Below are 27,673 nucleotides of genomic sequence, written 5' to 3' on the forward strand. Positions count from 1 at the left end.
CGGGAGCGGATGGAGTGATACAATTCCTTTTGGTAGCAAATGAATGAATGGTAACCAAGAACAGATGGATTATAGGGATATTACGCATAGTACAGATGGTAGTTACGGCGACCCTTTTCATTCGTAAAGTAACGTTTGCATTACATAATTAATTTTTTTTTCGATTTTTCATAGGTTTATCTTAACCCACACTAACAAAACGTTAATTGCACTATCAATACGAGTATCCCAAGAGTCAGTAGACAAAATTTTACACCTCTATCAGTCGAAGTTTAACCGTGATGGCCAAAAAACTAAAGTCACTTGCGGACGTCGTATAAACCTGTTCCGGTATCTACAACATCGTGGCACTCTTAGACAACAATCAGAGCATCTAAAAAAAAACCTAGTTCCGAATGGCCGACGACCCTGAGCGACTTGAGGCCCGAAGTCCGAGGGACAAGTGCCTACATTGGTGCGATAGCTTGGCTTGGAGGTCAATGCAATTGGCCAAACAGTGAAATAGTACCTGGGAAACATGAACTAACATATCAGGAAGCAGAAATTGTGTCTACTGCCTTCGCAGCGGCAAGCAATGACGCCAAAACTCAATGCGATTAAGGTCTCAATTATGATCGAAATTCGGCGGTCTCAATTATGATTGAAATTCGGCGAACCGGTCCAACATCAATTTTTTTCTGAACCAACAAAGTTGTCGCGAAAACTGAGGAAGAATTGATAAAAATCGAAGATTGATCTTAAAACATGCCTTCACGCATGTCTTCTTCCGCTATGGCGAAAATTCCGGATAACTGAGAACAGGCAGCTCGCAATGTCGAGGATTTATTTTTGCAAGTAAGCTTAAATAGTTACCTTCCAAAGGATCTTCACGGAAAGAAATTATCTCGTTTAGTATTTCTTTTCCTACAGGCAGGCATAAACGTTATTACAGCATTAACATCTATTGCACCTAATACATAGACTTTGTTGGTAAAGATCAACAATTCCAGGGCAAGTGAATGCTATTGTATGTCTAATGTTACTCCTCTACAAAACAATTCGACATTGATTCGCTTTGCCGGCGTTGTAAAACCTCTCAAATGTCATGAAACGAATCGTAATTGCCTTCCAAAGCCTTCCGAACGGATATCTCCCGACATGCTAACGAATGATTTGCGATTATTCCCTTCCCCAAATCTAACATGCAGACGACGAATTGATGACACCAGTGCTTCGTCTCCCGTGACGGAATTGGAACCCACATCTAGAACGATCCAGACGGAAATCCGTCTCGTGCAACCGAAACCTACATTTATAGGGAATGAGCGAGTAGCGCGAGTACTACTTGTCAAAAGTCATCATTCCGTAATTCAAAGATCGTGCGAATCGAAACTCCCGTAAGGAGTGGCGGCGTTGAGGGTTGGCCCAACACCACACCACCTCATAATTATCCCTTCCCCGGGGTCGTGCAGGTTTTTGTGCTTTATACCAACATCCAGCCATCGACCGACGGTGACCTTCGGATGCGTTTAGCACAGACAAACACACACACGATATGTTTTTGTTAGATCATCTTTTGCCATCTTTGCTCGATCGATGGCTTAAACACGCAAACAGACTGTATCGCGAGCAGGCGCGCGCGAACCACGCGTGTTTGTAATGTATTTTTAGACACCAGACGGCGATCCGCGTACACAATCCAAGCAATCCAAGCTTCTGCTGAGTCAACACACTCCAGCGTTAGTCGACAAAAAAACCGAAAGAAAAAATCAGATTTGATGTTTTCTTCCCCAGCCCATATGCTCACGCGCGTTATCAACGACGAGCGGATTAAGAGTGTTCGCACCGTACAGGATGGCTGTAGAGCCACACGGCAAGACAAACACAAAACAGTCAAACATATCAAACATCGGATCCGGCAGCAGATTGCGTTTGCTGTACGAATATTAATATTACCTTCACAAATAGATGGCTCTTGTCTGGGCATCCTGTGAAATGTGACGTGTGTGCTCACCACAACTCCCACACGCGGGTAAAGCAGGGAAAGAAAAAAAATGGCCATATGCACCGTCGACCGTTTTTTAGGCAAAACAAAGCTTTCCAGCTTGTGCCAGCGCGTGGCTAACGAACCGGCAGCAAACGTTTCCTTCCGCCACAAGCGGGTGGCAGCTACGGGATGGAGTGGAGTGAACCACTGTTAATGATATTAAAAGAGATAATAGTGTCAACCACGCACCACAGCCATTTCCCAGGCGCCCAATTCAAATCCATTCATTGTAAAAGAGCTGCGCTACCGGCGTGCGCCACGAGGGGAGGCGGCCAACATATGCGATTATTTTCATTAATTTACAAGTTCACTGCTAAACGCGTAATTACATAATTTTAATCGTGCCGTCGTGCATAAGTACAATGCTTTAGGAGGGGGAGCGGTGCGGTGAGAGTGAGCAGCATGAGCATTTAATTGCATGCTATGTTTTAATGCAGCAGGTAGGGGGAGGTAGGGGCGGTAGATTACGAAGCGTTGCTTCACCAATTTATGATTGCATTTCCATTCATGTAAAAAAGGGGTTTAGCGTTGCGTGTGCGTGTATCTCCGCTATCTCTCTCTCTCTCGAGCTTCGTTTGTTGCTAAAATGACACGAAAGCAGAAAGCAACATTAACGGAAAGCGCACACACACACATACACATTTTAACATGGACAAGGGGTTGGAAGAACGGTATAGGGGGTGCATTGCCCCCTGCCAGCCTCTGTTCGGTACATCAACACACATCCCAAACGCTGAAACAAAAACAAAAACGGAGGGGATAAGGGCAGTCAATTCCAGCATGTAAACAAATGTAAGCTTCACACTCCATCACGCTACAGGGCACAGGGTACACCAATGGGGGGGAGGGATGGTGTTATTTTTAATTCGCGTGCCTACTCGCGACCACTCGGCGCGCTTTGCCTGAAGCTACGCAACGCACATCACGCTCGCTTTCAAGCGGAATTTGGCAGACCGTTCGGAGGGGTGCCCCGGCGGGTGCGGTTTAACTGGCGCTAAAGCCCTGCCGGCCCCTTTGCCCGGGCATCGTCGCCCGCGGTGTGCCACTGCGTTCCGTGTGCGGTGGTGCGGTCGCCCCACACGAGTGCGGTATTCTAGGACCGTTAATTAAAGTCTATTGCTTTTTGCCGCCGCAATCCCGCAGTATCATAAACCACACAGAAACGGAGGTGTGTGCGAGTGTGCCCCTGAGGAGGGAATGGAAGGTTTGGCAGCGTAAATACAGGGCCCAAAATTTCCCCCATTTGCCAATGGCCGATTTCCACCCGGCTTTTCTTGCAACTCGTTCGTTTTTTGTTCCGATTTTTTCTGTCATTTGCTCCGCGTTTGGAGCTTCATTCGGACCATGGGTTAATGATACGTGCGGCACTCACGGTACGCATTTGCCCATGATTTGTTTGCCGTGTAGTATAAAAATAAAATACGCCCAATAACAAAACACGGTGGCAGCAAACGGCGGTATTGAACGTACAATTTGTTCGCTGCTCGCCTGAATGGAATAATCAAACATGAGCCGGGAACGCGCACTGCCTGTCCCGAGAACATAAATTAACGAACTGTATAAGTGGAAAAATGGGAAAAGACAAAAAAAAGGCGGCACACAAACGCCACCGAACACGCAATATCGGTGCTCACGGACGACTGCACCATGTAGCAAATGTTTGAATTAACCCTTCAAATAGTCATTCGATCGATGGGTGTGTGTGTGTGTGTTTTTTTAATTCCGAAACAAACGGCTTCCAACACACATGCACATAACTTCGGGGACCAAAGCGGTCCCCGAATCTGGACAAACAAATCTAGTTGCATTTTTTGTTTTGCCCCATGACTTTTTCCAATTGAAATGTTCCCTGTCACCCGCTAAACCTTGTTACTAGAGCCTAGTTGGAAAATTGACGCTTTGCGTCCAATTGGGTGCTTTCAATTTTCGGGCGCGTAAAAACGTGACATCATCGCACTAGATTCGCTTTCCAAGGGCTGTATCGAACAAAAAAATGGAGCCGGGAAAAATGCCCTTCCGGACAAACGACTCTGACTGTGGTGTGCACAAATCATCGCCTCACCGGATGCTTGCCATTGCACGTTTAAAAAAAAAATCTCTAACCAACCAGAGTAGTTTGGCAATCGTTCGGCTCGTTGACATAAATCAAGCTGCCGCACCGCACTGTCCACAGCGGTGGCAGCATTCGATGATCCAGCACGGCTCTAAAAGCTAATCTTCCGTTGCTACTACTGTTTCCCATCCTTGCGGACAGCGTGGATTGTCCCCCGGTCCCCCTTGATGCGTGTTGTTTTCGACGTGTGTTGTAAATGTCGCACTTACCGCCAAGCACACCGCTGCCCGCTGCTGCTGCTGCTGCTGCTGCTGGATGTTTCGATTGATAATTTCACTGTTTTATAACCACTGCAGCACCACACAGAAAAACATACGTCACAACTGCACACTCGGAACAGTTTTGCCAATATATCTGCAAAATAAAGGAAAATATAAATTATTAGAAAAAGAAGAGCTTTGTCGTGATGCAATCAATCGTACAGACTCTGGTAATGGAGGATATGATGGCGTTGCTGTGTTTTGGTTGTAAATCAACACACAAAAACCATATGCAATGAAACGATCGAGGTTTGATGCCATTTTTGAAGATTTTTGTTCTACTTTTAGCACGCTTTTACAATATTTGCTATAAGTTTAAATGAAGAGATACAGAATACGACGCTTTTGCTTGTGGACGGTTGCTTTGATTAAAATGTAAACATGTCAGCGGCTAGCTAAGCTGAATTGACACTCCAATCATGAACAGTGCGGATGAATTCCGCTAGGTGGCGCAACTGTCATCTGCATTTCAGTGATTTTGGTTTGTATTGGCGGTTTGCAATAAAAGGTTTTGGTATAAACACAAATTATTCAACAAAAATATAACTAAAATATCTCAAATAGAGTCCACTCGTTCTGGAACAGATTAGACACATAATAATCCCCACTAAATAGATAACTAAATACTCTGTATCGCACAAGGAACTCCTTCTGACTCAATATTTAATTTCAAACTATCCCCTTATCATTAAAATGTTAATCAAGCTAGCGACCGTACATAAAGACGATGCTGTAATTGAATCATGCTGATTACTTGGTGACAACTGTCTGCAGATGCAGGCGTAAAACGTATTGACTGGCCGAATGGCACTGCCAGTACGCACCGTAAGGCGTCCCGGGCGTTCATTACCGAAGGTCATGAAACGATAACTAACGGCTAAATTGTAGCAATTAATTATGCATTCCTGCATCTTCGCCAGTGCACCACCTCCACCCAGCCAGCCAAATCACAATAAGCTCGGCCAGCTGCACGCGGTAGAGCAAGCTTCATCCCGATAAGCCAACAAGCGGGCCAAACCCTCCGATGCCCGTAGCAAAACCCCGACCAGCTCGAACGAGACGGCATAGCTGAAAGCGAAACCATTAGCACTCGAGTACGAGTGGAAGTTTGCATATTTATACTCTTAAAACTACTCATTTTACTGACTTCTTCCCGAAACCGATCCCGGACCGGGGCCGGGCTCGCCCACACGCGCCTCGCAAAAGGGGCAAATGTAAAACAAGTCAAACCAGCTCCAGAGCACCCGGGGAAGTGCAGGGAACGATAATCCTTGCTAGTTGATTACGACCTGCCCCGGTTGCACCACGCACCACGCTCGCGTATATAAGTTCCAATCGCAACAGCTCCGACGCGGAGATGGCTCGACGAAAGCTGCTCTGCCACTATCCTTTGCCACTAACCGTAAAGGATCTGCAGCTATGGTTAACGTTCAGAGCAAGTGAGCAGATAGGGTCGTCCTATACAGGGGGGCTGAAAGTTTGCTCTCCCAGGACAGGGAGCAGTTCGGCGAGTGGTTGGCACGATGATAGCCGTAGAATGGTTGGGACACTAACCAGCCAACTTCGCCCGCGTACTACTACTACCGACTGACTGACTGGTTCCATTGCGCTTGAACAGATTTAAGTGCACTCGTGTGCATCGTTGGGATAACGCTCATCGGGACACTAACACTGCGGAAAGAGAGCAGAAAAAAACGATGCACTAAAGCCCAACACAATGCGCGAACGAAAAGCTAGAGCGAACCAACATTTCCCGGATAGCTCAGCAACAGTGGGGAAAAAATACTTTCACCACCCTCACTTCCTTCTGTGCGTCCTTTGTCCTGCATCTCGCTCCGCTGCAAAAGACGGAAAACTCGGGAAGCTGCCGTCTGAAATTCAGCCTCTTATTGTGCGAACTCCCGAACCGCCGAGCAAAGAGGAAAAAAGTACCCTCGAGAGCTAGGTTGACAGGCGAATGCCGTAAGCGATAGTCTGGATGCTAATTTAATTAAAATGCTTCGGGTTGATGAGAATGAAACAAACCCCATCGCAAAGTCCAGCCCAGTCCGGCATCACTGCTGCAGGAATGGTTTTTCTTCACTGCACGCAAAACGCGCGCTCCAGCGGGCCCCGGGGCCTGCCAGGGGCCATTTTTTGGCGTGTGTCAGTCCGAAAAAAACGCTCCCCGCCGGTTCGGTTGCGTTCTTTAGGAGGTGTTTCAATTCGCCCGACAGTATGATCGCCTCTCTCCCCTTCCCTGCCCAAAAACCTGACACGCCGTTTCGGTCAATGTAATGTGAGCGTGAAAATAGCCGGCGGGATCGCGCCGCTTTTCTTTTCTTCACGGACGACCGAACCGAACCGTAAAACACAAGGTCAAACGTTAATTGGTTTCTACGGGCGCAGGATTTTCGTGTTTCCATGCCGGGCGCCGGGTCCTCCTTTCGGTGTGGGAAACGGACACTTTCAACGGGGCCAGTCGGGCCGTCCCAGAACGCTTGGGCGCTTCGTCTTCTTTCGGGAGTTTGAGTACTTTCTCGCACCCAGCACAATGAGAAAAGTTCACTGACACAAAAGCTTTGGCGCTGTATTTTTCACGCCTGTTTGGGGTTTGGGCAGTTGATCGCCGCTAGGCGGGGATGAACAAAAAAACAAAAGGCAGCGAAATGTTGGCCAAGCAAAACTGAAAAGCACTTGGGGCCAGCTCACCTTGTGACACTTTTTGTGTGATTTATTTGGTCAGGCTTTGTCTGGGGAGGCTTTTGTGTGTGTGTGTTTGTGTGCTGATGTCTCCGTATTGCAGACCACTGTGATGTCATAACCCTTCCGCGCGTGTTACGATCACTTCCGGTCAAGTGTGACGTGCTTTGGGCACGGGTGCCGGCTTTGATTCCAAATTTGTTGGATGTCGTTTTTTCTTTCATTCTTTCTTTCTTGTTTTTTTTGCTGAAAGCGGCGGTAAAATCATTATTATTTTTTTGTGTCGCTTTATACTTTTGGTTGCAATTTCAAGACAAAACCGACAAAAAAGTGGTTCTAACAATGCCAGAGAGGTTTTAAAAGAGGCATTTTTTTCCTTTTTCAAATGAAAACCAATAAGATTTTAAACGTTGTGTCTAATTAAATTCTACTTATTTCTTTTTTTACATTATAATGCATTCTGATCATTAATTGTTCTTCCCTATATTCATCATTTTAATGTGAAAAAAGAGCAAATCACTTAAATGAAACGACTGTCAAATAAATGTTTCAAAAATAAAAATAATTCGCCCTCTATCGGAAATGAGCAGTACTATCAACGCTATTAAGTGCAAGAGAAGTGGTTAAAATCAATACTGATCAATAAATCAAAATTTGCATGGCACATGTACAATTTTGAGAATAATATAACATTTTAGGTACTAATTTGGTTCCACTTTGCATATTAAAGTTCTCTATTACAAATGCGGGTCTAATTCTACGTTATTTTAATAGGATATTTTGAAATTTTGACAACGCCGCCATCTTTATCTTCCAATTTCGTACATCTTCATCTTTATTTTAATTTAGCACTAAAGACACACAATATAATAAATCGCCTACACAATATACAACCCCCCAGGACCACAAATTCCGGAGCGATACAAAAAGAAAACTACCACAAACGACATAACAATTAGACATGGACACCGTACTCATCGGTACCAAATATAGACACATTGGTTCGGAGCCAGAAGCCGGCCCCGACTACAATACACGGCAGAAGCGTTCGACCGTACCGCCAGCAGGGCATTGGAACGAAGGCAATGTGGCAGGAAAAATATGCACCTGTGCGCCTATAGACATGCCTCATCAGCCCTGCTTCACCGAGAAACACTCACTCCTCCCCGGAAGCTTGCAGCGTCTGGTATTCGGGCAGTACTGTGCGACCATGCGACCACAGCCTGACTGCGGTGGGCACCATTATGTATTTATGTATGGATGGAAATTATATTCGGAAGCTTAGGTCAGCACTAAATTAATTCGTTCCGGACGTCTCTTTGGCCTCCCTGCGACACAAACACTCACAGCCACAGACACCTTCCTATAATTCGGACCCGAGATCCAAACAAATGACTCCCCCATGGTCCCAACACACAGGACTGACGTTTCGAGTGTTACAATTTTCCCTCCCCGCTTTCAAGCTTCATCGCATTCTGCAGTCCATCACCAAAGACATTCACAGAAAAAGAAAAAAAGTACACTCCCATACAACATTAGACCAGCAAACCAAGAAACCCATCGGGTATTTGGAGGTATGGTTGATTCATGTTCACTCTACCGTGCGTTTGCACGTACCGTATGCGTGAAGGAGTTTTTCGATGCCGCTCAGCAGGCAACAGAGTATTTGTGCGGCAACGCACCCAGCAAACCCCCAAAAAAAAGGGAGGGAAAATTTCTCCAACTTTGTTGCTCTTCCGTACCGTTTTTTCTTTCTGCAGAAAAGAAGCGGTAAGCAAAGAAATAAAGGATATCCAGTGGTCCATTCCTTGGGCTTGGATCGCTTGTCGAAAACAGCAGGGCGGCAAGCCGCAGCGCTACTCTTGTGTGCCTGCGTCCCGTCAACGGCGTGCTGGAAAAGGGCGTTTTCAAAATCCTACCATGCAGGGGGTACGTAGGGAAAACAAGAGTGGGAAAATGCGAAAAGCGTAGATCGTTATCTATCATCATTTTCTTTGTTTCATTGAGTGGATTTCCAACCCCATATCCGGACCAAAACTGGGGGAAAGGGCGGTGTGCCCAACTTTTCGACTTCACTTCCGTGAACGACACTTTCAGCCACCGGAACGGAACGAACCGGTCTGCATGCTCCATTTGGTCGATGGTCTCCGCTCGCTGAGGAGGGGGAAACTAGAGAACACTGTCTTTGTGCCGGACAGAATGGAAACGTTCTTGTGAAGTGCGTATGTGTGTGTGGAAGTGGAAGAAAAAAACCATAATGCTGGACTTTCACCGAACCGGACAGAAGCAGTTGGCGGTACCTTCCGGTTTATGCTTCCTTCACGTTCGTCTCTAGCTTCGCTTAGTGTCTTTCACAGCCCAACCCAGGGACAGGATAAAATGGAAATGTCAACTTAGAATGGAAGCTGCAAGATCCGTTGCATAATTTAATTTCTGTCTTTTTTAGTCCATTCCCTCATTGTGTCTCTCTCTCTCTCCCTCTCTCTTCCATCTTCATTTTCATGAGAAAGAGTGTTTTTGTTGTTTTTTTCGCTCCTCTCTTTGTTTTCATTTCCTTCGTCTGCAGAATATCCTGTGGTCATTTACTAACCGGGAAGGTTTTAACACCGGTGGGTTGAAATTTATTAAGGTAAGGAATCAAATCCTCAGCAGCAGCAGCAGCTCCCAGCTGCGTGTTGAAGTTATTACACAAGCAGCACCCGCACATGGCGGAAGCAGCCCAGCTCAACAGTCTGAGCTTGATGGCTCTTTCCGATGGGTTTTTGGTGGTCCCTTTCCATTTGTGGTAAAAAATAACACTCAAACAAAACACACCCTCTGCGCACAGCAAAACCGGGGAAAACCTCATCTTCTCACCACCACCTAGTGCTGGATTTTTGTCAGGAAGTTGACGCTTCCTGGCAGTTCGCGTGGAAATAGTGGTCTCGTGAGCCATCGCTGGAATATTGCTCCCATTTCTGCGCCCGAAGTAGATTAAGATTCCTGGATTAAATTATGAACCAGCCCGCTTGATGACACGTTCGCTGCATAATAATCTTTTGGACGTTCGGAAGGGGAAGGTGTTTTTTTTTGCCACGACGGTTGTAATTATAATAAAATTTAAAATTTGCTAGCAAAATGGTGCAGGTGTTGTAGCGGTTGGGGAGGAGCATTGGGTCCAAACGACAGAACAGAGCTGACGCAGAACAATATCCAATTAAATATTTGACGTAGATTTCTTCATTGCATCCATTTTCGTTTAAGAGATGAAGTTACTTGGAATAGTGTTGCTTATATCTTTACGTAAATCTTTGAAGTGAAGAGTACAGGAAATAGGTTATTTAATAAAAGATTTTGGGGCGGAAGTTGCGTCGAGTCGTTGCTATTTGAGTAATGGAATTTGTGCAGTTGTTGGAGCATCTCCTGCAAAGAATTGGAATTAATTATTAATTATTGGAACAAATCTAAAATGCCTATTATTAGCACGACAACTACACGGGATTTCATTTATCCAAGACATTTTGAGTACACTTTTGTGACAGTTTGTACCTCCTTGTAAGTCTTATTGATTTTTTCCTTAACATAGCTTAATATGATGTGTTAATCCAACTAAACACAGTTATTACAGCGGACGCCTCCATGTGCATTCCAACTATCGTAAAATGCCTGCAAATACTACCAATTTGCTTCTCAATATACTTTAGCTGCTGCTGTCATCCACACCAACAGCTACAACCTCAGACACCTCATATGTGACAAACCAAAGAAGAAGAAAAAAAAGCTTCCGAAACATTGGCATCACAATGGCAATAATTCGCCGGCTCAGTCTGGCTCTCCGGAAGATACCACCTAATGCAACGTGAATGATGAGACATCATTATTGCCGGTTGGGCTTGATTGATAGGTTCCTTTTCGCTTTCGTGCCCGTGCCGGCAGTCGGGGATGTAAGGATGGTTTTATTCGCAAATCTTCATCGATGTCATAATTCATTTCCTTTCCCGTGCTGGAGAATACACACCTCTATGCACCGTTTTCTCGTGCTATGTGCTATGTGTTTCCTTCAAAACTTCGGATATGATTTCGATGAGTTTGCAAAACTCGTTCGACAGGAAAGAGGGCCCACATGCTCGGCAGAGGCTACCGGTTGCGCAGCGAATACGAAGAAGCACGGATAATAGGGATTGTTTTAGTTGTTAAAATGGGGAAAAACATGCTACTTTGTAAACCATTAATCATTGCGATGTCTTTTTGGTATATTTTTGTCAAGAATTTGGGGGTTTAAAAACTCAATTGCTAACAACAATACGACGTACCATTGTTTGCACAGTGCAGTGATCACAAAATCAACTCTCATCAGTTGTAACAGCAACGACTCTACGAACAGAACCAAATCGTCCTGCCTTGGACTTCTGAACAAAACGCCCGAGTACGAAAGGTACGCACTGTGAAAGAGATACACAAAATAGCACCAGCCAACAACCTGTATCATGCTCGCTAAAATAACATGTGATTAACCCCCCGCCGGACTTCTAAGTGAGAAATCTGTCGCTGGATGGGAGGAGGACGAGAAGGGCTCCGGCACCGGAGGCATCGCCCCAGAAACGCACCTTAACAAAACAAAATTATAAACCATCGCAGATGGGTACGCTCCGTAGGGATACCGATTTAACCGGGGAGGGGGAGAAGCAGCGCCGGGCAGGTAGTGCGGATGGTTCGACCGGTTCGACCAAACACCGGAAAGGTCACTGAACCATGCTTGCCAAACCGGCCCCCATAAGAAACCGGCGTGCGAGTGTGTGGAGTTCTGTTTCGTTCGTACTCGCGCGACCAGCTCCAGAGAACCGAGAAGAAGCGAGCTCGATTTGACGAAATCAATGTCCGACAGTGTTGCAGGTCGTTGGAAGGTTGTTACAAGCGGACGTTTCTGCAGGGATTTAATTTCCAATCGGATAGGACAAGTTCATATGCATGTTGGCAATGTTGAAGGAAGTTCTGAGCTCTGCTCAAGAACATTTTAGTCCCGCTTTGATCTCATTTTTAAAACATTCCTTTTAATTCCGTATCAGCAAAGAGCGGGCATAAAAAAATAACGGTACCAAAACCAGACAAGAAAAAAATCCCTGCAAAAGAATATGAACTCCAAAGCTTTGGGAAAAAAATACACCGTATTACCGTATACCCAATTCGCTATTCAAAATTATGCTAATCAGCCTGTACCGGGCCAGAAGCGGGCGAACGAAAGTGTCTGCCGAGATTAACTTACTTATGCCTGTTCGCTTGGATGCTGGGGCCGGAAAAATTAGCGCGAAACTTTTGGCCGTCGAGCAGCTCCACCCGAAACGGAGCGCGGCAGAAGTGCGCCAACCAGCGCCGCCGAAACAACACGAATCAGAACTTAATTACTAAGGATCGAAGGAACTCTGTGTGTGTGTGTGTGTCTGTTCTTGGCAGGAGCTACCGGGGTATTGTAGAGAGCAATGTCTAAGGAACACTCCCTGACGCGACTTCAGCAACATCTGCAGCACAGCTTTCACTAATTTCGTGCTGATTACGCATTCTTTACGCCCAGTTCCTACCTTTACGCCTTACCCTTATCTGTGCTGCATGTCCCAAAGATCCAATTCAAATATACCCCCAACTGGGTAAGGGAGAGAGAGAGAGAGAGCATAAGTAAACAGGAACCAAGTCGCCAATTTCCAATGTTCTAGCAATTTTCAACCCAAAATGGGATGATATCTTAAACACTTTTTTGTTGTGCCTTCCTTACCGACCAACCATAATCTGCAGAGTGTGGCTGCCGTTCGCACAACATACTGCAATGTAATGCAGCGTGTTTTGGCGTGCCCGATTGTGTAAAAATTCCACACCAAAAACTTACAAAATCCTTTCGCCGCATACCATTTACACACGGTCGTTGGAAAAATGAAGTTGTGCAAAAATCTTTCCGCCATGATAGACAGACAGGCGAGGCAAAGATAACGTGAAAGGTAACAGCATTTGGCCTCGTGAGACGAGCACGTTTCATTAACATGCAACCATGTCAAACGGAGCTGGGGGGGGGGGGGGGGGGATTCAAAACTTTAGGCACAAGAATTTTGAAGCGTTGGCCTTCGTTTGCACCATCAACCGTCACCACCACCAACTAAGGAAAAACAGCAGATATGTGATACGCATCGTGGCATCGTGGTGCGTTTCGCGAGAATTCAATCAACGTTAATAAACGCCCCGCCTGCGTACCGTAACCGACTGAAGAAATAGATGCACGCTCATCAACGAACGCGACGCGACCCGAGTAGTCTCGTTAGTAGCATGGCTGGCTCTCCCTCCCTCCCCCTCTCTCTCTACGGCATCTTAACGACTTTTTGCCCAACCAGCCACCTGCCGAACTTTGGCAGTGATGAATGGCGAGCACAACTGTCAAAGTTTGCTAATGTGCCGTACAATGGTTGCTGGTCGCTAATGAGATGACCAAATGAAGTCATTTATCCCTCGTCATGCAAGGACACCCCCGCAGCACAAGAGGATGCACACCACTCGAGTACTCGAAATGGAAAATGGCAAAATCGTTGGAACCTCCTACTAGCAACTCACAAACAAACATCACTTTAGAGCAAACCTTGTGTCTAGATTCTAGGAACCGTTTAGTATTTACTCAACGAGACTGCTATTAAAATAGATTCTTCAAAACAATTACCATCTCTACCTGCAGTACCTTCTCGGAAGAGCGGATAGAACGGCTCAACACATCATAAACACATCATCCTTCTGGCAACAGCCGGTTTTGCCTATCATCCTGACGCTCCTGACGAACAAGCGGCATCATTATCACCCAAAGCGGGCTCCATTTCCGGGTGTCCTCTCGGCCACACCCGGGGTTCAGTCGGGTATGGATGGAATCTCTTTCAGTTCTTTTCTTCCTTTTCTTTGCGTTACAACTCCCTCACAAAATCCTTTTTCTCCCAGCTCCCCAGACGAAAACGATGAAAGTCAGCAGGCCCTGTGCGGTAGACACACTGGCCATCGGGTCGAGTTCAATATCTTTACCGTGAACCAAACAAGAAAAAGGTTTCTGGGGTTCCGGGTTTTAAGCCATCATTGAGCCTGTGGCTTTTCAATCGCTCTTAGGGCGAAGAGTTTTGCGAACTTCAAATTCTATCACTGACCGATAGCACTGGTTTCTTATGGCTTTCGGAAGTGAAGTTTCTTCGCCATCACCACCACCATTGGCGAAATGGTTGATTGGTCGTTGTGATACACCAGCGTGAAGCTTGAATTGTGTAAGGCTTTACGTTGAAGAACCTTGCTTGACGGCGTGTGGAGCACGAAATTGGAAGTCATCGTCTCGAAATCATGCCAAACATGGAAGATGAGCGTTAGAAGATGGCCGTTGTATGCTGGCTCTGGTTTGACTTTGGAGTAAGATACAGCTTCCATAGACAACTTGTGCTTTTTAACTCTTGCCATTCAGGTGTGTCTTCTTGTGCGGGGATTTCGTTCTACCAAACCATCGCGATGACTTGCCAGTTTCTCCTCCCATATATGCTGAAGGTCATTGTGTAGCAAAACCAAATCGCTACCTCAAGTTTGGCGCTAGCTTTGCGTTCTCTGAAAACTGGTTAATATACCAGTTCATGTACTTTAAATTGTAAATTGATAAGAAAAACAAAGTTCTGGTACATTGGAAACATTTCTCTTATCCCACAAAAACCATTCCAATCGCTCCAAAAATCGGATTTCTTGCATTCCCATTAAGATCATTCAACCTATCAGTAACAGGCTCTTTGGAGACCACTTCGACTGCTGAAATAATCCCCCTCATTTACAGTTACTTTGGGGCATTGATTCCTCGTAGGCACCCACTACTACGCTTTGCTACATCTGCCACCTCCGCTTAAAGGGAAAGGATCACCGTAATGGCCACTTGAGTCAGCCCGCACACCACCCAAGGTCCAAAAACCCGTCGCCCAACCGTAGCGAAAGGAGCCGGTACACATTAAGCTCTCCAAAAACTAGTCCCTCCCCCAACTACCGATCCGATCATCATGTAATTGACATGAGTTAATTGAACTTGAACTTAAACTACGCTGCTGCGGCGGAAGGGAAGCGACAGGCCGATACGCGATACGGTTGGGCAAGTATTCAATTTCCCTTTTTTTCTTTCTTCCCCACGGCTCACCGTTCGGTTCGTTTCGAGCGATTTTTTTCGCCCGGCCTACCCTACCGCAACGATCGCCAGATGAATTATACAATTTGTTGAAAAGCTGGTACGATGAAAGGGAACCAGTCTACTTCACACCGAAATCGCCCACGTCGCCGACGCCGCCGCCGTAACGCTCTACGGTCCACGAGCTTGGGTGGATTTATTAACCTTGAAAATACACACACAAACACAGAGGGTGGTTGGAGGGTTGGTGGCAAATGTGTAATGTAACACAGCTCGCACATGCCAACACAGCTGGCACGAACTGGTACGCCCCTATACTGGATATGCGGGCTAAGTTTGGATCGCTTGGAGAGCTTTTCTGCGACTAAGTCCATCTTTTCATACGTTTCCGTGCGTAAAGACGAGACTCCATAGCTCTAGCACTCTTTAGAAGTTGATCCTTTCTCTTTTAAATGAAATTCAGGAAAAAATGCTCCTACTATATTAAATATAAGCCGTAAAGTATGCATACAACCTTTTAAATCCTCTTATTCCCTAACGCCTAGATCTTGACCGGCCAAGAATAAAAGGCCCTAAGGCGCTCCCATACACCGTAACCCAATAAAGAAGAGGCAAAGAACTTTGGTGGCGGCTGCTGCTGCAGGCTCAGACCGAGAGGCCCACGGCACGGTCGCAATAGAAACTGGTTTGGTCAGAATTTAATTATCGTATTTGCAAAGCAGTCAAGCTGTTTTGGCCTAGCTGTCTCTGGTCTATCTTTCGCTCTAGTTAATCCGTACGGAGCGTCCGAAGCGTACGTGCACGCGTGGCGGGACAGAACACGAAATGCGACAGGCAGAAAGGTAACCCGAGCAGAGGCTGCCATCAAGCTGGAGGGATGTGTATCAGCTGTAGCTTAGTGGTTGGTTAAAAATAGTCCTACGAAGTGAACAAACTGCTAAAGAATTCGCGCAATACAATTTAATCAATATCGTATTCATATTATACTTCTAGCTCAACACACACACGTTGTTGCTCAATGTTGTACGAGGTACTAAGTAATTGATATTAATTCACTAGTTTGACTAGCTCGCTGTTTGGGGCGATTCCAGCGGTGAGTAGAATATATTGTTGATTGCATAAACCCGGCCGGGCATGTCGGGCAACTCGAAGATGGCACAGAGCAAGAGGGCAAGGCACCATGCAAAGTGCCGTATAAATCATTCATCATAAGCGCCGTGCCCGGTGTGCTCGCTGGGCTGGTACGAAATTTGAACACGGTCAAGGCATGTCTGCGCGAGTACACAGCGAACCGAACAGCAGGACAGTGCCCGCTAGTTATTTGTTAATGTATTCTGTGCCTCCTATGCCTGAAGCCCGGGCACTGTTGTCCATCGGTTGTCAGTGTTAAGCACATGTGCGGACGATGCCATTTCAACAAACAAACACACACACACACACACGGAGGTACAAATATACATGCTACTTAGCGTAAGGAACGCGTTGAAATTAGACACGGCTAAAGACGCAACCACCGGGAAAGCTATCTTGCAAGAACTGTCCCGAGCGAGAGCATGCTGGAGCACGTTCCCCATGTAGAGCCGAGGGTTCGATAATCACTCTGGGAATGTCCTGCAGAACCGCGCTACACGGAAGCTGCTACGGGAAGCTGATGATTGGATGGACAGATCTTTGAACTTCGCAAATTGTCAGGCAAACGTCACAAGCAAACGGTTGACAAACGATAGCGCTCGAAAACCATCGCAGAGGGAAGCATCCGATGCCACACTACGCACCGCCGACCGACAGCCTACGAAGAAGTATCTTTGGTAAATCAAAATTTCAATCCCCTCTCCGAACCGTTGGAAATACGAACGCCTTCCCAGCGCCCGTCTGCTTGATGGGAATTCAAACGGCACGGAAGCGGACTCTTTCTCCTGGGAGGCTTCACGCAACACATATCACTCTCTCTCTCTCTCGCTTCTTTCGTACGCCAGACACAAACACACGGAACACCACAGCCGTCCAACATTCCAATCAGGAGCAGATTCCAGCATGCATCATCATCACCGTCATTCCTAACGGGCCGGCAGGCCCGCCAAACTAACGAGCAAGGAAGCGGCAGATCCCGATTGGAAATGGAAGAAAATTATCCTTCCGGATGGACTTTCCGGTGGCCCCCGTTCGGTAAACACACCAAGAGCATCGAGCGCTCGTCAAGTGTGTGTGTGTGTGTGTGTGTGGTGTGTGCGCTTTTCAGTCCACTTCGCAATCGCCAGTGAATTCTTAGAATCGCGACCGAAAAGTGCGAAGGCGGAGGAGGGCTCTGATCAGATCGAATCTGATCAGATTTACCCATTCCCGGGGTGGGTGTGTGTGTGTGTGTGTGTGTGTGTGTGTGTGTGTGTGTGTGTGTGTAGGAGCCGGGTTTATGTGTTTTTCTAACGGCTCCCGGTGGAGATATTGGCTTGATTGAAGGGTAAGCCTTCGGGGAAAAACCATCCTCGCTCACAGTGTGCGTGGAATGGGTTTTTCATCGGGTTGCCCTTTTGGCACTAGGCAATGGTTGTCGACATGGTGTGGAGGCGCGTGCCACAAGTTTCGTGCCTTCCTCTCTGCTCGGTCAAGTAGCCGGGTGGCCTTATTGGCTTACCCAGCCGACACGGTACGCTGCTCGGGATGGGGATATGATGACAAGAGTGTTCCATTAAAATTATTAGACCCGCGTGTCGTGGAGACGCCTACCGGACTGTGATTGTAAAACCGAGCGCAGCACTGTTGATATTAGGTATAGATTTCATAATTTCTGCACTTTCAATCAATCAGTGTCAATCAAATGGGAAGATGCAATGAGCACAACTGTGAAAAAAGGGATATGGATGGTACAAGGATAATCTAATTTCAGTTCTATTTGTTGTACGAGGCCATCCACCAGTGTCTGAGTAGTATCCGCCTGCACGTGGTACAGACAAGGTTCTAGCGGCTGGTATGACATGAACGCGTAGGTACCAGAAGAGCAATCATTAAATATACATTTGTTCAACTGTATTGATAAGATTAGGTATAAAGCATGAATCGCTCTAGATGGCATTTGGATAAACGCTTCTGTTGACTTTATTCTGCCCTCTTCAGATGTTAAGTCAATAGTATACCTTCACGACGCAAGACAAGTATACCGGTTATGGAGGGCTTTAAATAATTAGAACTATGTAAAGCAATCACACAAGACATCAAAAGCAGTGAGTTGTTAGCATTGCATTGAACATTTCATACTACATCTTTGTGCTGACTGACTGACTGCAAAGCGTCCAGAGTCCAGTCCGGCGTCTTCTAAACCCAGAAGTCACAAAGCGCAATATTTGCTTATCCACAATTGAAGTGTTCGGAAATGTTTGTTATTGAGACAGGTGAAGTCTGGAATCGGGGCCCTTCACGATTCTAGTCAGTTTTTTGTATGGAGTTTGATAGTTGGAGGCTGAAATCATGTAAAAACTCCATACAAAACCACACAAAAAACTAGCCTGCAATTTTCAGTCTAGATTATGCTAGCCTCAAAGCTAGAATTAGATTCGAGTACCTGCTCGAAAACACAGTGTTGTTTACATTTACCCCAAGGTGCCTCAAAGAGATGACGTGGTGGAATCTAGAATCAAAGTGTATGTAGTCCAGGTGGTCTCATAGTATGTTTTTTTTTTAAACCAAATTTGAATATCACTTTTTGACAAGATGAGTGAAAACTTTTGTTCAACCAAGCTTTCTTGAGACTTGACGAATACTCAAAACACTCTTAATATTTTCATTCAGAAGCAGAAGCGATAAAAATCAGCCTTCTAAATTCATACACCTTGGGATAAGCCCACTTGTATATTATACTTACTTAGATAGCTGCTCGAAAACTGCTATACAATGCAAACAGCTGACAGGCTGACATTTCAGCCTACGATTTTACAACGGAAAGGGTCCCATCAACAGATTCCAGACTTTGCCTGTCTCAATATCAAACATTTCTGATAAAGCATCAAAGCAGTCTGATAAAGCATTCTTTCTAAAAGCCAAGAAAGAGCTAGTAGTATATTCTGGACCCAGTTTATCGCCCGAAAAACGCGTTATTTAACAAATTAGTAAAGTTTGACATTTTAAACAAATCGAATCTAGGATTGAACTAAGAACCGTTCTAATCCAATCTTGTGCGTTACGCACACCACTATAAAGCCGCCCTGCACAAGGCAAGTAAATTGCTTACAAAACGACGCACCGCAACCAAGATCGTTCACATTTATCTTCCGCCGGCTAGATTTACAACGTTTCATCCAGCCAATTCACGCGCTTCCAACTGTCCAGCGTATCAAATCTCCAAAAAAAGATACACACTTGATAGGATACTCAACTACTCGGTAATTTCTCGATGATTTATAGCTTGCGTTCGGGGCTGAACATTATCAAACACAAATCTACCCCAGCCGATAAGCTTAACTTCACCCTCCCGCTCTGGTTTTGCAGTATTTATCACCCACAAACATTCTGCCTGAAGAATGGGGCCCCCGTGCCGGCCCGCCGTTCCTCCGGTGGACGAATCGTTAATCCTAAGCATCTCGTCGTACGCTTCACCGGCAGCCCGACTACTACCACTCGGCGGTTAATCCTGCGAATATGGAGTTATTTGCTTCCAACAGCGCGCAACAAACTCGGCTCGGAGTCTTTCACACAATCCACCCCAAAAGTGGATGTAATGTGAGGACCAATCGACAGGCTGCATCATTTACCTCTGGGCCGCCGTGTTTGCTAGTATCTGCGTCTGGTTTCTATCGCCCACTGGTAACTGGTAACTTTCCCCTTCTTCGCCACTTATGATGAAGCACTGAAAGCGAAACCAAAACCATGGGCCAAATTCTATCTGACCAATATTTTCACTCACTGTATCTGTGTCGGTCGTTTTATTCTCCCCCTTCGTACCCACTCGTTTGCCCTCATTTCCTTATTGATTTTTGGCGCACAGGCGGCTCGCTGGGGGTGAAATTCTCGATAACAGGATTATCGCCAGCTGATCTCGAACCGGTACTGTTTTCTTCCTCCTCCCTTTTTGTCGCCGTTTGCTGGCCGGAACTGGCGAAAATCCAACGCACGTACCGGACCGGATGCCATTCATGTTGGCCAGCCGTCCGGAAACTGTAATTCGTGCGCACTGTTTCCGTTTGCCTTTCCGTGGAAAACCGTGGTTCGAATGGGTGGGTTTTGTGTATCCACGCGTTGCATAATCACACACACACACCCAGCAGCAGCAGAAATGACGGGGACGAAAAATTGACGATTATGTGGAATACAAAAAGAGATTCCCGAGCATCAGGACCATCACCACCACTGTCCGCCGCTTCACAATTCCATATTGGCAGGTTTAACTTTTTCTGGTGCCAAACCGTTTCGTTCGGTGAAAAGTGTGAGATTGGGAGGATATTATGAGATATTTTACCATCAGGGAAAACGGGAAAAACGGTTCTTTTGAAGTGGCCATCATAAAAATGTTGCAAGTACAAACCACTTCGGTGAACGATTGGTAAGGAAAACCAACCGTCAGCCAGTTTTGGGTAGCTTTGCAATGACGAGAAGTACATCCTTTTTTTGTTGCAAAATCGATCGAAGTATTTTATGGGAAAGCTTAAAGCTTATTTTACCTTTGAGTATCAACGTTAACGAGGCGAAAAAAAGAAGGATGAAACAGGATATAAAAGTTCGATATCGTATGGGAGATTTGGGCGCAATGGCCAACCTTAATAACGAAATTACGATATCATGTTTTAGGATTTAGTGCAGAATTACATTTTAAGTGTTTTAAGTAGATGCCATAGAACAGAGATTAAACTGTAAATTTATTATCTGGTCCCATTTGCGGATGGCTTTTTTATAAGGCAATTTTACAGGGCTCTTGATGAAGTGTATTTAAGTATTACTAGAGTATAAAAGCAAAAAACAAATGTATTATTTTACATTAATGTATTAATGTAAAGCTCAATTTCATAAATTAATTATTGAAAATTGAAGAAAACAAGAACCTCCGTAACATCTCTTGAGTGACGCTACGATGTTATACCAAGACCATATTGCCCCAAATTCCCATACAGACAGAAACAAAACGGACCTGAAAAAAGGGAGTTTTTGCTTGTTGCAAGGGTTCAATGTTCAACCTACAAACCTATATTTTTTATGAAGGGTAAGCATTAAAAAAGCTCCATAAAACCGACTTCCCAAAAGGAGTCCTGCAAAGGTGTTGCAAAAAGGTAAGCGACTATCGAAATAATATAAAACATTGAATGTTAAAAGATGTATTAAAGCGATTATTTAAGGGTCGGTTGGTGTTGTCGTGCCACGATTCACAAAATAATCGAGCGAACGGTTAAAATTAAAAAGGTTTTGCAAAACAAAGCATCTCCCAGGGCGTGCCATGCGCAAGTGCCCGTGTCGGCCAGTCCAATAGAAGAATGTTACAAATTATTATCATAATTACACTACGCCTTTCGCTGGCCGGAAAATCCTTCCGCACCATTATTTCGCAAATAGTTCGTCATCCGCTGGCGCTGGCACAAACAAACGGCGCTGACCGTTTGCCTTCTGCAGCCGCATGCCGCCAGCAGCAACATAATTAGCATCGCTTAATTTAGCGAAAAACATCTCAATCAACAAACGCCAACCAACCTTTTGCGGTTGCGTCTGCAGAATGGAGAAGCTCGGTTTTTTGGGCTGATTGTTTTCGTCTTTTTTTTGGGTTCGAACTGCTGGCTGCACAAAACTCATCACACTGAGTTGCCGCATTGTTCCGCCTCGGCCCACCAACGCAGCTAATTGAAGTGGGGCGGCCGGTTTGTTTGGAGCAATCATTTCCATATTGGCGTGCGCCATGTTTTTGCATAGTTGCGAGCGAAGAACGGGATGCCCCGGAATATGCGATATGCTTGCCGCGGGGCATACCGACGGGAGAAAATGCCCCTAAACCCAAGCCCGCGAGTCCATCATTAATAATTCATTAAAGAACGCGTTACGGTTACATTTAAATCGGTACGCGCGCAAAAACCGAAGTGTGCCTTGGAAAATGCGTTACAGCTAAGCCAGTTGTTGGAGAGGAGAGGGAAAGGCTCGACAAAGTAACACAAAGGTTTGTGATGCAGGAAAAGCTGTGCAGGAATTTCGAAGAAGGTTAGCGCTCGGTTGGGTTTGCTCTTTTACGCCGCAACAAGGCGGATGGTTGGTGCGGGAGGATGAATTTTAAATTTATATTCAATCCCATTTGCACCGTTTTGTGATGACGATGATGACAAAGCGAGAGTCTTATTGATTTACCGTCTTGCTCGATGGTGCCGTTTCGGCCTGTGTTTACGTTCAGCCCGGGAAGCGGCGTGAACAAACAATGATAGCGGTTTAATTAAATTCTCCCATGCTAATAGGTTGAGCATGATATCAATTAGGAATGCGAGAGGAGTTGAAACCATTCGAATTGGAAGTCTGAAACTTGTATTGGATTTTAAAGCGCTTATTTATGCCTTTGATTGGTTCTTGGTGTCTTTTTGTATATTTCTCTGCAACAAGTAATCTATGTAATTGCATTCTAGCATTAATTTTCTGATTTTTTTCCCTGCTGATATTGAACAAAGTTTTCCAAAATGAATTATTATAAAGCTTTTTTTTCTACGTTTTATCCGCGTTATACATGCTTCAAAAACGTAGCATAAAGAGTAAATATTTGCCATTGGATGGTTGAAAATCATGTTGACGAAATTGATAAACAATGTTGAGCGAGTTCGATGGAAGATTACATAAATTATGTATGTTTGTCGTTTGGGATTTGAAAAACTAAAAATTAATTGTAAAAATTAAAAATTAATAATGGATATGAATATATTTTCATATTTTTATAACTACATACAGTGAATGCTAAAAGTATTCGTCTAGCTGAACATTTTACAGAAAAAGGCGAATGAAGGCTGCAAGGCGGCAATGATCGGTAAAAGTAATGCAAAGGTTGGTAAAAAACACATTTTGTAAAGAAGAGATGCATTAAAATAGTGCAATATCACCCAAAAAAAAAAAAACCAAAAACAAAAAAGTCGTCTGACTGGTGCGCAAAATGTATATGACTGAGCTACGCTGGCCAATAACTACGTAGGCACGAATTAAATTATTAGTATTATTATCAATGTGATAATGGCTTGATTTCAAATTAATGCACTTCTGTTGTTTCTATTACACTTCGAGTGGTCCGGGAGGTACTAAAAGCGGGGGAATCAAAGGAACAGAGCATGATGGCATAAATCTAGTCTTATTATCTTTCCTAGCCTTTTAAAAGCTTATAGGACATGTGGAAGACCTCATTCATTCGTCTGATCAGCGTTTGGCCATTTTTCTGACACGAAATGTGTGTCAAACTGTCAACTAAGCAGCCATCCAAAAATTCCAATATAACCCATCAATCAGTACATTTTATGATGGCTAATAAGAAAACGAGAAGAGGTGGGTGAGTTTAGTTGCTGTTGTACTATTTTAATGCATGGCGTTGATATCAACATGGTGGCTCTTAACAGCTCATATATTTCATAGAAGTTTCATACAATTTTGCTCTTGCGTTAACAATTTGGCTCTTCGCGTGAAGCTCTATGAACATTATTGTAGAATTTAGCTCTTATGGTCGTCAAGTTTGCTGACCGCTGAGCTAGACGAATACTTTTAGAACTCACTGTATATCGCTCCATTAAAATTAACTTACACTAGCTAAGGATTGAATTTAGATTCTGGAAATAAAACATTCAATATTTCATGTCAAAAATAATTTGAATTTCATTTTGAGCTTTCAATTGACAAATGAAAAAGTCATTACTTACCCAGCGAACAATTTCACCAGAGAATAGTCCCTTACTCGATGTGTCGTTCACAGCAACACTTTAATAACCAGTTTATTATATTGAACACAAGTCACACAATTGTCACTTTTACACTTTACAAAAGCTAACAAAAATTAATAAAAAAAATGATTAAAATAAATGGTTCACAGGACACATCCAATCAATATCATCAGCATGTTAAATGGTCTAAAAACTCCAGAACACAAACATACAATAGGTACATTTGAACAAGTGGAAATTATACACTGTACACCTTCAATCTCGAGGTAAATGTTGAAACCAAACACACACTTTCTCGCCCAAAAAGCCACGGAAAAATGCTCTAAAAAAGTTGTGTTTTGCTCAATGCTCCTTTCTCTCGTTGTTCGTTCACACTCGTTCTTTCGCCTTAGCTGCCTCATCAAAATAAATGAAGCGCCTTTTTTGCTACACTTAGCACGGTTCAAAATGGTAAAACGGGAAAATCCATATCGAAACAAAAGTAAAAACCCACCCAACAAAATACGCCGCAGTGATACAGAATTGATATTGAATAGGCACCACGCCATCAGACCGAACCGGCACCGAACGCAAATGGACGCGACTTGAAGACGACGGCGCAAAGGAACTCGTGCATAAGTGAGATTTTAATATTTGATTCGTAGGCTCATGTGTGTGTGTGTGTGTGTGTGGGTGTATTTCCACTCAGTTCCATTTACCGGTCAGGAACGCTGTAACAACGCAGGTGTAATTTTCCGCTGGTTGTTTCCTTTTCCTTGGCATTTACGATGCGGGCGAGTTGGAAACGTGTGCTTCACTGAGTCATAAACATTTACGACCGAAACTCACGCACACACACAGAGGCAGACATGCAGGCACTGACACAAATTGACGCACTCTTGCTAGAACGTACATGTGGAAATCGTTTCTCTTCACTCACACACCACACCACTCGCTCCCTTGTTATAAGTTTTTCCTTTTAGTCGATCGAACTTGATCAAGGCCAGCACTCACCGCGAAAGCCCTTTTTGCCACCAAACTCACACCGACAGACACCGAAATCACGCCAGTGTGCATTATTGGCTTTGATTTTGCTTCGCCACTGTTCACGCTTCTTCCCGTGGCGCATTTTCTTTCCATTTCCCAAAAAAAAACAAGCGGGCGCGATGCTTTTACTTTTCCTTGTCCACTACCCTGTTGCCCTTTTTCCTTTTCCCCTTTCTGGCAATCATCTGGCAGTGATTTTGGCGGGCAGATTTTGCGAAGAGCACCCATAACGCTCCACCGAATCCAAATCCCTGCTAACGCGCGCGCGTCTACAATTTATGAATAAGTAAAACGCTGGCCAAAAGTTTTGGCTTCGCGACCCATTCCTGCCCTGCCGCTGCTAATAATGGAAAACACGCGTTCCTCCCCTCACGCGCGCGTTTTTTGGCGACGATTTAGGGACCGTCGTTTGGGGGTGAAACTTTTCCACCTTTCTTTTTGTGGGAAGGATATCTTATTTTCCCGCCACAGAATTTCCGTTCTAAATGGTTGTTGACAGCGGGAAGAGGGGAAAAAGGAGGAGAGGGGGCGGAAACAAAGGTCCGTAAGTGTTTCCTGTAATACTTTTCGATTATCCAGACACACACACACACACACACATTCACTCGCGCCTATTGCTTATAATAAGAGCAAAACGATAAAAATAAATAAAATCCGAATCCCACGACCGTTGAGACGAAAAAAGTTTCCAGCCACCAATTGTTATTAATTTTTTGCTTTTTTGCTGTCCACTTTGCCTTTTTTTGTGACCATTGAAAATATTTTTCCGATTGCACAACAACAAACACTTGGAAAAATTCTACAAATTGTCACTCCTTGCTCGGTAAACACAGCCACTGTAAACCAATCGGGCCAACCTGCCAAAAGTCACCACCGAAGAGACCACACTCGCTCACTGGCGTAAAGACGCGAAACGGTTGACGCGCGAAACGTTGTGACGCAACGGCGACGTGCTAACGGTTCAAAGTCTCGACGCAATCTAACCGTCGACGGCGCGTGGCTGCTACTATTTGAATGAGCGCACTACTGGCTTGCTTTGTTATTTCTGTACCAACCGCGAGAGAGAGAGAGAGCGCGAGCGCGCGCGCGCTGCAATATGGCGCCGAGAGCAAACATGGTGTCCCCGCTCTCAACATGGCGCCGTCGGAGGAGAGTGTACGCGCTCTCTTTTGTAATGCCGGGTGAGACGAACGAAAACAAACAAACCGTGTAATCTAACCACCGTCCAGCGGCATCGGTGGAAGATATAGGGAAGCGGAGAGCGGTGCCGGAAAATGGGGAAATGTTGGAGCAAAAATGGTTCAAAAGTTTGCTCGGATCTGTATGAGCTGCTGTTGCGTTAAGCCAATTTTTATCTATCACAAACACCGGCAAGCTGCTTTCGGGGTGTTTGCATACAATTGCGACTGTTTGCGAGCAGCATGTAAGTACAGTTTTGAGACGAGAGAGCATCGAATCCATTTTTTTTACTCTTTCATTATTATCTCTGAGATTGAGTGGGATCTGCTGAGCGGCGTAGAATATGTGAGAAACGAATGAGCGATGTAAACAAAACGTGCAATCAACAAGACACACACACACAAACACTCTGTGTGTGGCGCAAAAACTGTGGATGCTGCTCCGTGACCGTGTAGGCAAGTGTTGCCAGCAACTGGCAAAAAAGTATCCATATTCAGTTTGATGATTGTTGCAATGCTTCATTATTTTTAATTCCTTTCTTCTCGTGCAGCTCATAGGATTTTTGTTTTTTTTTTTCTCTTTTACTCGTTTCATTTCAAGGGAAAAGATAAAAATTACTAGTTTTGCGATATTTTAAAAATTCTGTAAAATTATAATGTATTTTTCCATACTACTGTGTAATTCTATTTATGAACGCAAATCAGTAAAAAGGTTTTCCAGGAATTTTCATAGTTGTGTGACACTTCCTAGACTCTTTCCTATGGGAAGTGAACTTTATATGATGGAAATTGAACTATAAGGCACCGTTTTTGGACATGAACCTTGGAAATTCCTATTAGATTTGCCCAACATGGGGTGCCCAACATGATAGAGTCCAATTCCCATTTCATTAAGTTCATTTCACGCAAGAAAGAGTCAATTACGTGTTCCACAGCTATGAGAACTTCTGGAAAACCCTATAAAATAAAACATAATGTATTTCGTGTAATATTTTAAACATTTTTGCCGAAAAACATAAACATTTCGCAAAATATTTCAGGAAAACATTTCGCATATAGGACTGACAGGAATATGTCAAAACTGGTCGAATGGGTAAATTATCTACTGCAAATTTTCCAATACTTTACCCTTAAATTACCGGTAATCTAGCGATAAGATAGTGGTAATTTAAGCCCCATTCGTTGGACTGGGTGGTATACAGTGGCGGAATAACTAGAGCTCTTACAGAAGTTAAATAAAAGAGCAGAGTTGAAAGATTCTCCAGCAAAGATAGGTTGATAGGTTAATGATCTTAAGATTAGGAGAATGACTATTTTTTGTCTAAACTTTGGGTCGTCTTTTTAACCTCAGCCATAAAATAAAATCGTAAGCAAATCACTA

At 44.6% G+C, this 27,673-nt stretch overlaps 1 protein-coding gene across 3 annotated transcripts in view; it reads right to left on the minus strand.

Moving 5' to 3' along the window:
• Positions 1-26,111, minus strand: part of LOC121598520 (Ig-like and fibronectin type-III domain-containing protein 1) — a 118,700-nt gene extending 92,589 nt beyond the window's left edge. The window contains exons 1-3 of one of the 3 annotated variants that reach the window (XM_041925490.1): positions 25,972-26,111; positions 24,068-24,191; positions 4,349-4,493 (exon numbers count right to left, since the gene is read on the minus strand). The gene's annotated coding sequence lies outside the window, so the exon portion shown is untranslated. Of the gene's footprint in view, positions 1-4,348; positions 4,494-4,561; positions 4,753-24,067; positions 24,192-25,971 lie in introns of those variants that run through there. The other 2 variants (XM_041925491.1, XM_041925492.1) reach the window with 2 other exon arrangements.
• Between the last annotated feature and the right edge of the window lie 1,562 nt (positions 26,112-27,673).

Source organism: Anopheles merus, chromosome 3L (genome assembly GCF_017562075.2).
Source record: "Anopheles merus strain MAF chromosome 3L, AmerM5.1, whole genome shotgun sequence".
NCBI classification, from domain to species: Eukaryota; Metazoa; Arthropoda; class Insecta; order Diptera; family Culicidae; genus Anopheles; species Anopheles merus.